The following is a 13,372-nucleotide window of genomic DNA, read 5'->3' on the forward strand; positions in this document are numbered from 1 at the left end:
ATCATTGCTTCAAGATAAAACCATTTGTCCAATCACCAGCAAACCATTATGAGCTCCAGGTTTTCCTACTTTTTTAATTCTAAGTTTCTCCTCTTAGTCTTATGCAAATGAGGCCTTTGGCAACAAGAGACCAAGGTGGTCTATGACCTGAGGAAAGTCTATTGTCTCTGTTCCTATCCTGACTTTTCAATTAGTCAAAGCCTTCTATCATATCTATCCTGGACCCTTCTCACTAAAAATTGTCCAGAATCTGAAAGAAGCACACACATACACATCAGTAACTGACCTGGGTTTCTTACCAGGCCCTCTGATGCTGAAAGTTCTCTTTAAACATTGCCTCTTGCTGAATCTTAGCTCATCATTTGAGAGTGATTATAAAATTCAGTCATCAGCAACTTGGTAAAAGGGGCAAAAGCAAAAATATTAAGATTGTTGTCACTCTTCCAGGCCTGCTCTTAGCTGCAAACTAATCCCATATGCACTTCCTGTCATATTATCATTCTTCACTAAGGGCCAGTGAGAGAAGGTACTAACTTTTGTTGAAACATGAATTATCCTGAAAGGCACAGGTTTAAAATGTAGTTACTAGTCATGGGAAAGTGGCTTTGGAAATCAGAAAATGAGAAGTAGTTTGAAATCCAGAAGTAGGAACATGTGATGATCCATTATTCCTCCCTCCCAAGTTCTAGGTTTTGGGGTATTTTTTTTCTTGGAGATGCCCAGACTATCATTTTTGACACCGGCATTTGACTAAGGCTCCAAGGAATTAGGCAGTAAGGATAGATGCAAGAGTTTCCAATATAGTAAAATCATCCATCAAGAACAAGGATATAAACAAGGGAGGAAGGATTAGCTTGTTCCTTTGGGTCAAAGTTATTTTAGGGCCATGACCCAAGAAAGAGGTAAAGGAGCATTTAGGTGTAGACTGAAGTAGGTTTTTCAAGGAATAGCTTTTATTCCTTCATGTAGCATTTTTTGGGGGGTGGGGCAATGAGGGTTAAGTGACTTGCCCAGGGTCACACAGCTAGTAAATGTCAAGTATCTGAGGTCTGAATTTGAAGTCAGGTCCTCCTGAATGCAGAGCTAGTCAGTACTTTATCCACTGCACCACCTAGCTGTCCCCCATATAACATTTAAAAAAACTGCTTTGAACAATCTAAAACAAGTCTGATGACACTTAACTCTGGAATATTGTGCCAAAAGAAATCTTTATGTAGCCACCAGGTGGCAGGATTGAGGAAAGTTGGCCAGACAGGTGAGGGAGTAGCAGGCAGGCCACAAGCACTCATTAGGATCTTACACCATGACAGGAATTGTACTCAGTGCTCAGAATATAAGAACAAGCACAAAGACAATAAAGATTTGAAACTCCTTCCCTCCAGGAGCTTAAATTCTAAAGGGCAATAAATAAAAGAGAGATGAAAATAGAGGAGGCAATAAGAAGGTAGTTGTGGGGGTTTGGTGGGAAACAATGTGGAGGAAGGACAATCAATGACATCATCTACATCCTACCTTAGTTATGACTTCATGTTGCCCCATTTTCTGTGTCAGGAGGAGATGGGTTTCTCAAAGCTCCAGGTAACTAGTCATCTGATTAAATTTCTATCACATACCATGAAATGCATCCTCAGTCTTGCCTTCTCAAATCACTGAATCTTGTGAAGATGGGAATTCTTTATGGGAATTATTATAATAATGAAACTTTCCAAGAGGAATTCTGTGAAGAATCTGAGGAGTTAGGAAGTATAGGGTTTTGGAAAGACTATTTTCTATCATTATTGAAGGGAGGACAAAGAAAAGGACTAATCCTGTGAGAACAATGAAAAGATACTTTAGAAACCTGAATCTTTATATGAGTGAGATAAATGATTTGAGACTGTTTCTAGCATGGGGTAAAAGGAGTTCTGTATCGTATATTAAAGATTTGACTTGGGTTGTGACATTAAGTTGTAGATAAATTGTTACAAATTAGCGATATATGGTTTATAGGCTCATCATTAATTCTATTTGTTTAAATTACTATAGAATATGTTCAGTAATTTAATTATTAAAAAGCAAGTATTACTATTTTTTTTAAAGTTCCTTTACAGGAATTGGGTGAAAGAAAGAAACAAAAAGAGTACAAACAAAGGGGGAAAAGAGGATGGAGGAAATGCTCAGTTGGTAATGATAACTGTGAATATGAAATGAATGCACTCCTCCCATGGAAGGAAGGCAATAGCAGAATGGATTGACAACCAGAAATCTTGCAGTATGTTGTTTGCAAGAAACACACTTGAAGCAGAAGGATACACACAGAGAAAAGGTAAAAGGTTGGAACAGGGGTATATTGTGCTTTAGCTGAAGTTGGAAAGGCAGGGTTGGAAAATCCTTATCTAGACAGGCCTTAAGGAAACATAGATCTAATTTAAAAAGATAAGGAAGGAAACTACATCTTGCTAGAAGAAACCATAGGTAATGATGTGAGGTCAATGCGAACATATGTTGCACCAGGTAGTGTGGCATCCAGATTCTTGGAGGAGAAGTTGAATGAGTTACAGGAGGAAATGGACAGTGGAAACTGTACTACTGGGGGATCTGAACCTTCCCCTCTTGGAACTGGATAAAATGTAACTGCAAAATAAATAAGAAAGAATTAACGAGGTGAATGGAATTTTTGGGAAAGAGTTGGATGTGGTGGATGTCTAGAGAGGGTTGAATGGGGGATAGAGAGGAATGTATCTTTTCTCATGGCACAAACACAAAGAATTGACCATGTATTGGGGCATGGAAGACTCACGATCAGGTGCAGAAAGGCAGAAATCGTCAATGCATTCTTCTCAGAACATGATGCATTAAAAATTACTTGTAATAAAGAGCCATGGAAAGATAGACTGAAAATTAATTGGAAACTAAATAATCTCATCCTAAAGAATGGGCGGGTCAAACAACAAATCATAGAAAAGATCAATGTCTTCATCCAGGAGAATGACAATAATGAGACAACATACCAGAATCTGTGGGATGCAGCCAAAGCAGTTCTTTGTGGGAGGGTTTGTACCTCTAAAATCTTGTGTGAATGGAATAGAGAAAGAAGAGATCAAAGAATTGTGTATGCAACTAAAAAAAGCTAGAAAAAGAACAAATTACAAATCCCCAATTAGATACTGGATTAGAAATTCTGAAAATCAAAGGAGAAATTGATGGGGTTGAAAGTAAAAAAAAAACAACTGAAGAATTAATCAATAAAACTAAAAGCTAGTTTTATGAAAAAATCAATAAAATAGATAAACCTTTGATTAATTTGATAAAAAAGGAGAAGGAAGAAAACCAGATGACCAGTATCAAAGATATGAGTGGTGAATTCACTACTGATAAAGTGGAAGTTGAAGCAATGATTAGGAGCTATTTTATTGAACTGTAGGCCAATAAATTTGACAATCTAAATGAAATGGATGAATATTTAAAAAATATAAATGTCCCAGATTAACAGAGGAGGAAATAAAATCCTTAAATAAACCCATCTTAGAAAAAGAAATTGAACAAGCCATCAATGAACTCCCTCGGGAAGAGGTCTCCAGAGCCAGACGGCTTTATGAGTAATTTCTAGCAAACATTTAAAGAACAATTAATTCCAATACTATGCAAATTATTTGGAGAAATAGGGGAAGAGGGAGTTCTACCAAATTTCTTTTATGACACAGATGTGGTGTTGATGCCTATACAAGGCAGAGGCAAAACAGAGAAGGAAAATTATAGACCAATTTCCTTAATGAATATGGATGCAAAAATCTTAAATAATTAGCGAGGAGATTATAGCAATTCATTGCCAGGATAATACACTATGACCAGGTAGGATTTATACCAGGCACGAAGGGCTGGTTCAATATTGTGAAAACTAAAAGAATCAACCACATGAATAAGAAAACTAACCAAAATCATGGGATTGTCTCAATAGATACAGAGAAGGCCTTTGACAAAATATAGTACTTATTCCTATTGAAGAGCATGGGAATGAGTGGAGCTTTCCTTAAAATAATAAGCAGCAACTACCTAAAACCATTAGCAAATATTAATTTTTTTTACATATAAGGTATTTTATTTTTTCCATTACATGTAAAGAAAGTTCTCAACTTTTGTTTATACAAGCTTTACAATTTCAGATTTTTCTCCCTCCCTCCCCTCCCTCCTCCCTCCCCTAGACAGCAGGCAATCTGATATAGGTTATATCTATAAATCTATATATCTATACACATATAGATATATATATCTATACACACACATATATATACACATAATAACATTAATCCTATTTCTGCATTAATCCTGTTATAAGAGAAAAAATCAGAACAGTGATGCAAAACCTCAAAATAGAAAAAAAACCACAACAGCACCCAAAACAAAATAGTATGGTTCAATCAGCATCTATACTCCAAAGTTCTTTTTTTTTTTCTTGGATTTGGAGATCCTCTTCTATCATGAGTTCCCTGGAACTCTTCTGTACCATTGCATTGGTGAGAAGAATATAGTGCATCACAGTAGGTCAACACTCAATGATGATGATACTGTTTACAATGTTCTTCTGGTTCTGCTCATCTCACTCATCATCAGCTCACGTAAGACCCTCCAGGTTTCTCTGAACTCCTCCTGCTCATCATTTCTTACAGCACAATAGTATTCCATTGTATTCATATACCACAACTTGTCCAGCCATTCCCCAGTTGATGGGCATCCCCTCAACTTCCAATTCTTTGCCACCACATAAAGAGCAGCTACAAATATTTTTGTACATGTGGGTCCCTTTCCCCCTTCCATGATTTCTTTGGGAAAAAGACCCAAAAGTGGAATTGCTGAGTCAAAGGGTATGCACAGCTTTATCGCCCTTTGGGCATAATTCCAAATTGCTCTCCAGAATGGTTGGATCAGTTCACAGCTCCACCAACAATGCATTAGTGTTCCAATTTTTCCACAGCTTCTCCAACATTTATTATCTTCCTTTTTTGTCATTTTAGCCAATCTGATAGGTGTCAGGTGGTACCTCAGAGTTGTTTTTATTTGCATCTCTCTAATCATTAGAGATTTAGAGCATTTTTTCATATGGGAATAGATAGCTTTGGTTTCTTCATCAGAAAACTGCCTGTTCATATCCTTTGACCATTTCTCAATTGGGGAAGGACTTGGATTCTTATAAATTTGATTTAGTTCCCTATATATTTTAGAGATGAGGCCTTTATCAGAAGTACTGCCCTCAAAAATTCTTTCCCAGCTTTCTGCTTCCCTTCTAATTTTGGATGCATTGCTTCTGTTTGTACAAAAGTTTTTAATTTAATATAATCAAAATCATCCATTTTGCATTTTATAATATACTCTATCTCTTGTTTGGTCATAAACTGTTTTCCTTTCCAAAGATCTGATAGGTAGACTATTCCTTTCTCTCCTAATTTACCTATGGTATCACCTCTTATGTCTAAATCATGTATCCATTTTGACCTTATTTTAGTATAAGGTGTAAGATGTTGGTCTATGCCTAATTTCTGCCATACTATCTTCCAGTATTCCCAGCAGTTTTTGTCAAATACTGAGTTCCTATCCAAGAAGCTGGAGTCTTTGGATTTATCAAACACTACATTACTAGTGTCATTTACTACTGCATTTCCTGAGCCTAGCCTATTCCATTGATCTACCACTCTATTTTTTAGCCAGTACCAGATAGTTTTGATGACTGCCGCTTTATAGTAAAGCTCCAGGTTTGGTACCGCTAACCCACCTTCCTGTGAATTCTTTTTCATTATTTCCCTGGATATTCTTGATTTTTTGTTTTTCCAGATGAATTTTGTTATTATTTTTTCTAGCTGTATAAAATAATTTTTAGGTAGTCTGATTGGTATGGCACTGAATAAGTAAATTAATTTAGGCAGTATTGTCATTTTTACTATATTAGCTCTGCCTATCCATGAGCAATTGATATCTTTCCAATTATTTAGATCTGATTTGATTTGTGTGAAGAGTGTTTGGTAGTTGTGTTCATAGAGTTCCTGGGTTCATCTTGGCAAGTAGACTCCCAAGTATTTTATATTATCTACTGTTACTTTAAATGGAATTTCTCTTTCTATTTCTTGCTGCTGGACTTTGTTGGTCATGTATAGAAATGCTGATGATTTATGTGGATTTATTTTATATCCTGCTACTTTGCTAAAGTTGTTAATTGTTTCAAGTAATTTTTGAGTTGATTCTCGAGGATTCCTTAAGTATACCATCATATCATCTGCAAAGAGTGATAGTTTTGTTTCCTCCTTGCCTATTCTAATTCCTTTAATTCCTTTCTCTTCTCTGATTGCTAAAGCTAACGTGTCTAGGACAATATTAAATAATAGGGGTGATAATGGACATCCCTGTTTCACCCCTGATCTTATTGGGAAGGCCTCTAATTTATCTCCAAGCAAATATTAAATTAATGGGGATGGGTTACAGGAATTCCCAGTGGGATCAGGGGTGAAACACGGATATCCATTATCACCTCTATTTAAAAAAATATTGTACTAGAAATGTTAGCTTTAGCAATAGGAGAGGAAAAAGGAATTGAAGAAATTGGAATGTACAAGGAGGAAACGAGACTATCACTCTTAGCAGATGATATAATGGTATACTTAGAGAATCCTAGAGAATCAAATAAAAAAATTCTTGAAATAATTAACAACTTTGGCAAAACAAACTTTTGGCAAAGTTGCAGGATATAAAATAAATCCACATAAATCATCAGTATTTCTATACATGACCAACAAAGCTCAGCAATGGGAGATGGAAAAAGAAATTCTATTTAAAGTAACTGTAGACAATGTGGAATGCTTCAATAATTAATTTTAATATACATTTTAAAACATTAAGCTACCTAAGAAAAACTCAATCCTTGTTTAGTTCCTGGTAGCTCCAACTCAAGATATAGAACCAACTGGGATCTTTCAACAGAGTTTTGCTGGCTAAAAATAAAATGTGTTGACAACCCACATTAGGACACATAAAATCTCGATGTGGGCACATTTCCTTGTTCCTTTCTGGTGTGGCAGCTAGCTTACCACACAATCATTCATATAGAAATCATGTACCTGTAAGAGGAAGGAAAACACTGGAATGGAAATTTTATCAATTCCCCTTTTCATACATCCATGTAGGGCTCCAAATAGCACCAATTCAGTGAAGATCTCAGACAGTGCCTTCTCACATGGGAGGAAAGTGATAAAAGACTCCCTTTTCTACCAAAATTGTTCTTTATGACCATGGACAGTGCCCAGTGAATAAATGGAGGTGCTTTGTCACAACTATGACAAAGGTCATTAGTGTTGATCAAAAAATCAGTGTCAGAAGAGAACACAACAGATAAGCAAGCCAATTAAAAAGCTTTTGAATAAAAAAACCCAGCACATTAGAATAAGGGAAACTGCCAGTTAGGTACAATTCTGCATCAACTATCTCTGTCAAACATCTGATAACCCCGATTTCTAGGTGACTAAAGCAATTGTCAAAATCCAAGACTAAAACCATCTAATACAAAATTGGTCAAAAGATATGAGTAAATTTTTCCAAAGAATAGAAAGCTATTACCAAACATAATACATTCTTGTAAGTAACTAAAAATGAGGGAAATAAAAATCAAAACAACTCTGAGGTTTCATATCATATCCACAAGCTTAATAAAGAGGACAAAATATGGAAATAGTATTAGCTGGACTCTGGGATGACAGCCACATTGGGACCACTCTTAATGAACTTGTGAGTTGGTCCATCCATTATGAAAACAATTTGAACAAAAATAATAACTAAAGTCATTATACCTCTTATCCTCTGCTGCATATATATACATATATACATACATATATATGTATATTTATATATATTGCAAAAGGGTCCATATGCAAAAATGTATCTCAGATATCAAATGTTTATAGTATTTTTTTCTGGTAGCAAAGAACTGAAAAGAAATGCGATATTCATAAATTTGGGAATGGCTAAACGTATTGAGGACTAGATATATATTAGAATATTAATGATACAAAAAATGAGAGATATGAGGAATTTGTAAGAAAATGGGAGGATTCACCTGAAATGATGCAGAATCAGGATAACAATATAGATGAGGAGTATAACAATGTAAACAATGAGCAATAAAATGGAAGTGGACTCTCTGTAACTACAACCTTGACCACAGAGAACTTGAACTTGCTTCCTCTTATTGAAGAGATGGGGGACTATGAGTATGAAATGTTACTTAGGTTGTCAAAGACAGTAGACAAAAATGTGGTTGGTTTTTACAGAATTATTTGGGTTATTTCTTTTTTTATCTTTGATACAAATGAATCCTCAGTGGGTAGAGGAGGTTGGGAGGGGGTATATTTGTAAATTAAAAAAGAGGGAAAAGCAAAGCATAGCAATAAAACTTTAATTTAAAAGGGGGAGGATATTGAGGAACACCATTGGCATGTGTGTGTGTGTGTGTGTGTGTGTAGGCTATAGCATATTACTAATTTTAAGAACTAAGGGGAGAATGAGCATAAAGGAAATCATCAGAGATGTGTGACCAAAAAAGGAAGTGATGCTATCTTGTAGAGAATGTGAGCAATGACCAGTGGAGAACCTACATCTTCGCTGGCATCCACATGACATTAAGCCATTTAGAGAAATGGTACCAGACATCTATGAAGGGTTTATGGGAGGGCAGGTACAAAAGTGACATAGGATAACAAGTCTGGGGCGGGGGAGGCTGTGTGTTTATCTGCATGTTTGGAGGGATTAACCACATGGATATCACAGATTATGGTAGTACTAAAGTTGCTTCCCTCTCCACACTTCTGCTATTTTCTTGTGCCCAACACCAGGGAATTCTCCTCCTTCTGATTTACTGGAGAAAAGACTCAAGGGAGAAAAATGGTCAAAATGACCATAGAGCAGCATGTCTATCTATGAGGGTGAAGGACAGACCTGCCCCATAGCAGCCAAGGTCCTATATGGGTAGCTGGGGAAACACAACAGGAGGGGTACAGTGAGAGGCAATGCACACAGAGTCCAGAGACAGGGAGGGAGCTAGTCCAGGGAAGGGATCAGCAATGCTAACATCCCCGATATAGGCAGGTGGATTCCATGTTTGGGAGATATGCCAGGAGGAGAAACGCCAGCTCCAGGGGACACAGCCTCAGTGGTCAGATGGAGACTATCAGAGGACAGTGGTGAGTCATTCACAGGACCCTGAGCCCATAAACAGCCTCATCTCTTCCCCCTCAGGGTCCAAGGGCATCCTTAGCTTCAAAACCTATTGAGAAAAGGTTGTAGTTATCAGAACCAAGCCCCACCTGGGTAGAAGAAGTTACCTGTTGGTTGTTGGCCTTGATTTCCTGGGAGATGGGACAGATAGAAATACTCACACAAAACCTTGATGTTCAGTATAAGAGAAGAGAGTAGAACAAAATGGATTAAGAAGGTCCCTCTATAATTCTGGGTGTGTGGGGGCTCCCAGAGCTGGGGCACAAGATGTCTCCCAAAGAGCTACCTTTGTGAAAAGGGGTTCTCCAAAACCCTTTGATACCTGAGATCTGACCAGAGCCAGACAACCTCCACACCCCTGCACCAGATTCACAGTCCCAGCAAAATCCAGTCCCCACCTCCTCCCTTGGAGAGAACATGGGGCCCTCAGGGCCTTCCCGCAGGTGTCTTACCTTTTTGACCCCTCAGGTGAACAGTGAGGCCAAGCCCAAGGAAGATCAGCCCTAGCACAAGGCCTCCAACTCCAGTCAACATCTTGCTCTGGGAAAATCTGGACTGTGCTTCTAGGGGAGAGACACACCAAGAAATACAATGCTCCCTCCAGGAGCCATCTTGCTGTGGTGAGCAGACAAGTCTAGGAGAGCCTGAGTAGTTGGTTAAAGGGAAAGAGGAAGAGAAACCTAGTTGTCCCATCCCAGGGGAAAGGAACATACAGGCTGATACAGAGTCCCCAAAGTAGGCTAGCTTGTAGTGCTGGGGCCACTGACGATGCCAAGGTCTTGGGTCCCCATAGCCCTCAGCTCTGCACCGTACTAAGGGGGTTGCACTGGGCAGAAGCACAAGATGTCCTAGAGGAGAAGGGAGGCCAACAGGAGACCAGAACTGGAGGTTCTCATGGCCTCAGGAATGTTGGGTCTGAAGGATCAGGAGCTACTTCTCACCCCAGACCACAATGACAGGGCTCTGCAGGCTGGAGTGCTCCACTTGGCAGGTGTAGACATCTCCATGCTTGGGGGTCATTTCCAGCATCACCAGGATCTGGTAGGTCCAGTCTCCATTACTAATCAGGCCTGTGGACACAATCCCAGCTGTCTCCTCCTGCCCATTCAAGAACCATCTGACCTCAATGTCCCCAGGGTAGAAACCAGTAACAAAACAGACAAGCTGATTTGGGTATCCTAGGGGAGCCATCTTTGATGGATACACAGTCACTTCAGGCCCAACTAGAAGAAAAAAAGAAAGATCCTGAGTGAGAGAGCCAGAGGAGATCTTCGTTGTCTAGTCCTGACACCTCATCCCAAAAAAGGCTCAGGTCCCCCTTTCATCCCAATTCCAAGATGTGGGCAGGATTTCCATTTGACTAGACATTTTAGACAGCAAGAAGTAGCCCCATAAGTCCTTGGACACACCAGCACTAAGGGACATGGATCATAATTAGTAGCAGGTGGCTTTTCTGATTATGAACAGACACCTCAACTTTACAGGAGGCTCCTTCCCAGAGCAGGCCCCCAGTAAATCCACTGAAGAAATCTCTGGGAAGGAGGATGCCCTTGGGAAAAGTCTAAGGCCCTCTCAGTTATCCTGACTCTAAGCCAGGCTGCCCTGTCGGGATAGGTAGACATCATGCATCAAGATCCCAGTGAATTAGACAAGATTCTTTTTTTATTTTCTTTAAGTGAGGCAATAGGGGTTAAGTGACTTGCCCAGGGTCACACAAGTAGTTAAGTATTAAGTGTCTGAGGCTGCATTTGAACTCAGGTACTCCTGACTCCATGACCGGTGCTCTATCCACTGCGCCATCTAGCTGCCCCCCCTAGACAAGATTCTTGATGAAGACAGCCTTTGATCTCTTCCCCTCTCCTCTCTTCTCTCCCCTCCTGGTCTCCCCTACTCTGCCCTGCCCCTCTTCACACTCCACTCACGGCTCCCTTCTCTCCTCTCTCCTCCCCTGTTTGCCTCCTGTCCTTTCCTCACCTCATCCTACTTTCCTTTCCTCCTCTCCCCTTTCTCTCCCCTCATGCCCTCCTCTCCCCTTTCCTCTCCACTCTCCACTCTTTTTTTTTTATCCACCCCTCCCATCCCGTTGCTCCCACTCACCCCTCTTCTGCATCCAGAAGGACTCTAACAGCCTATAGTTGTCTTTGCACCTGGCTACCTGGGCTCACGCTTGCTCCAGGGCCTCCAGCAGGCTGTTCATTAGCTCTGCAACAGGCCGCCCCAACTCAGTCAAGGCCACGAACTCCCCCACATCGCTGTGGAAGCGCAGAATCTCCTCGCGGTTGTAGATGAGTCTCCCCACAAACTGCACGTGCTCAGTCCTATTGACAAAGAGACACTCATTCTTCATCTGCTCCATGAAGTGCTCTGCGGGGGACCCAGAGGCAGGTCAGCCCTACCTGGCATCAAAGTCACCCCCAACCCTGGCTGGGCACTGGGGTAAAAGTGGCTGCATGTGCTCCTCTCTTCTAAGAATCAGGCTGATCTTTGCGTGCATGCACGGCTTTACCATTCCGCTCCCCCAGCCCCAGCTGGGAGACAAATTCATTGACTAGAACAACCGTGCCCTCCTGATTCCCAGGCCAGTCGTCCTTTCATGGCACCCACTGCTGCCTTTCAGGATGTCCATCCTCTGCCCCACCTCCCTTCCTCTGGGAGTCCACACATAACCAAACACTGCAAGGAAATTATTCCCAACATCTCCTCTCCACAAGTCCCCCTCCCTGTTCTCTGAACCTTCTTTACTCAGGATGTCCACCTCTGAATCTTTGTATCTCCACAGCAATTGGGCTCTTCTCTCTACTCACACAGCTACCACCTCGGTTCAGACCCTGTACTATTGCAGTTGCCTCCTAATAGGTCTCCCCTCCCCTAAGTCTCTCTTTACTCCAACCCTTTCTCCAAAATGATTTTCCTTTACTGCAGGCCTCTCCACATCAGGTCCTTATTCAATAAACTCCAGTGTCTCCCTGTTACCTCATGGATGAAATGTAAAATTCTCTTGTGCTTGGCTTATCAAGCCTTCCAAGATGGTCCCAACCTACCTTTTCAAGCCTTATTTTGTTCCTGCACTCTCAAAGTCCAGACACATTCCAGGGGCTTTCTATTGTACCTCCCACCCAATACTCCATCATCTCCTATGTCCAGGCCTTTACACAGGCTCTCTCCTAGACTTGGAATGCATTCCTTCTGCATTACTGTCTCCTAGCACCCTTTCCTTCAAGACTCAGATCACATTCCACCTTTTACATGAAGCGATTCATGCTAGTACCCGCCCCCTCTAAAAACTGCCTTTCATTTTGGATGAATATGCATGCTTGTGTGTGTGTGTATATATACATTGTTTCACTTGATAGAAAGTAAGTGCCTTGAAGGCAGGGGCTCTTTTTTTGTTTTGTTTTGTTTTGCTTTGTTCTCCGTATCCCCAGGGCATGTCACATAATAGGCTCTAAATAAATGCTTGTTAATTGATCACCTGTTTGCAGCCTTCTGTTTTCACCCTCCTCTCAGACATGGCATTCCCTCTCTCTCATCTCTACTCATCACAATATTAGTTGTCTTTCTAGGCTCAGCTCAAATGTCACCACCTCCATTAAACCTTCCATAATCACTCTAGCCAAAAGAATCGATCATAGTTATATGGCCTCTCCCTACTCTAACCCAACCTCCATACATCAGCCAGGGTGATTTTCCTAAAAGGAAGTTCTGACCTTATCACTCTCTGCCACCCCTTCCCCAATTCAATTACCTCTAGGGGTCCCTTTTGGCTCCGAAATCAAATCTCACTCTTCTGTTGGGCACTTCAAGTACTTTACTCCCAGGTTCCAGCCTCCCCTTCCAGATACCTTTGCACACCCTGCAGTGGAGGTGTCCAATCCAGCCCACAGGCCTCATGTGACATCATACACTACTCCTGGGGTGCTCAAACCAGATCAAAATGTAATTGGGAAATATTTGATGAAATAAATAAAATAGATAATATCAATAGGTTTTGTCTATGTCAATGTGGCAGCCCACATGATTTATGGTTTACTGGTTCCTATTCCCATGTGAGTTTGCACCACTGCTCTCCAGTTCCACCAAGATGGCCTTCTCCCAGTTCCCCATACACAGTATGCCATAATCCCACCTTCCTGCTTTTGTG

The 13,372-nt window shown here is 40.5% G+C and overlaps 1 pseudogene; it reads right to left on the reverse strand.

Annotated features, from left to right (window-relative positions):
• Nucleotides 1–9,199: 9,199 nt before the first annotated feature.
• On the reverse strand, nt 9,200–11,611 carry LOC122754990 (annotated as a pseudogene).
• Nucleotides 11,612–13,372: the final 1,761 nt, after the last annotated feature.

Source organism: Dromiciops gliroides, chromosome 4 (genome assembly GCF_019393635.1).
Source record: "Dromiciops gliroides isolate mDroGli1 chromosome 4, mDroGli1.pri, whole genome shotgun sequence".
Classification (NCBI taxonomy): domain Eukaryota; kingdom Metazoa; phylum Chordata; class Mammalia; order Microbiotheria; family Microbiotheriidae; genus Dromiciops; species Dromiciops gliroides.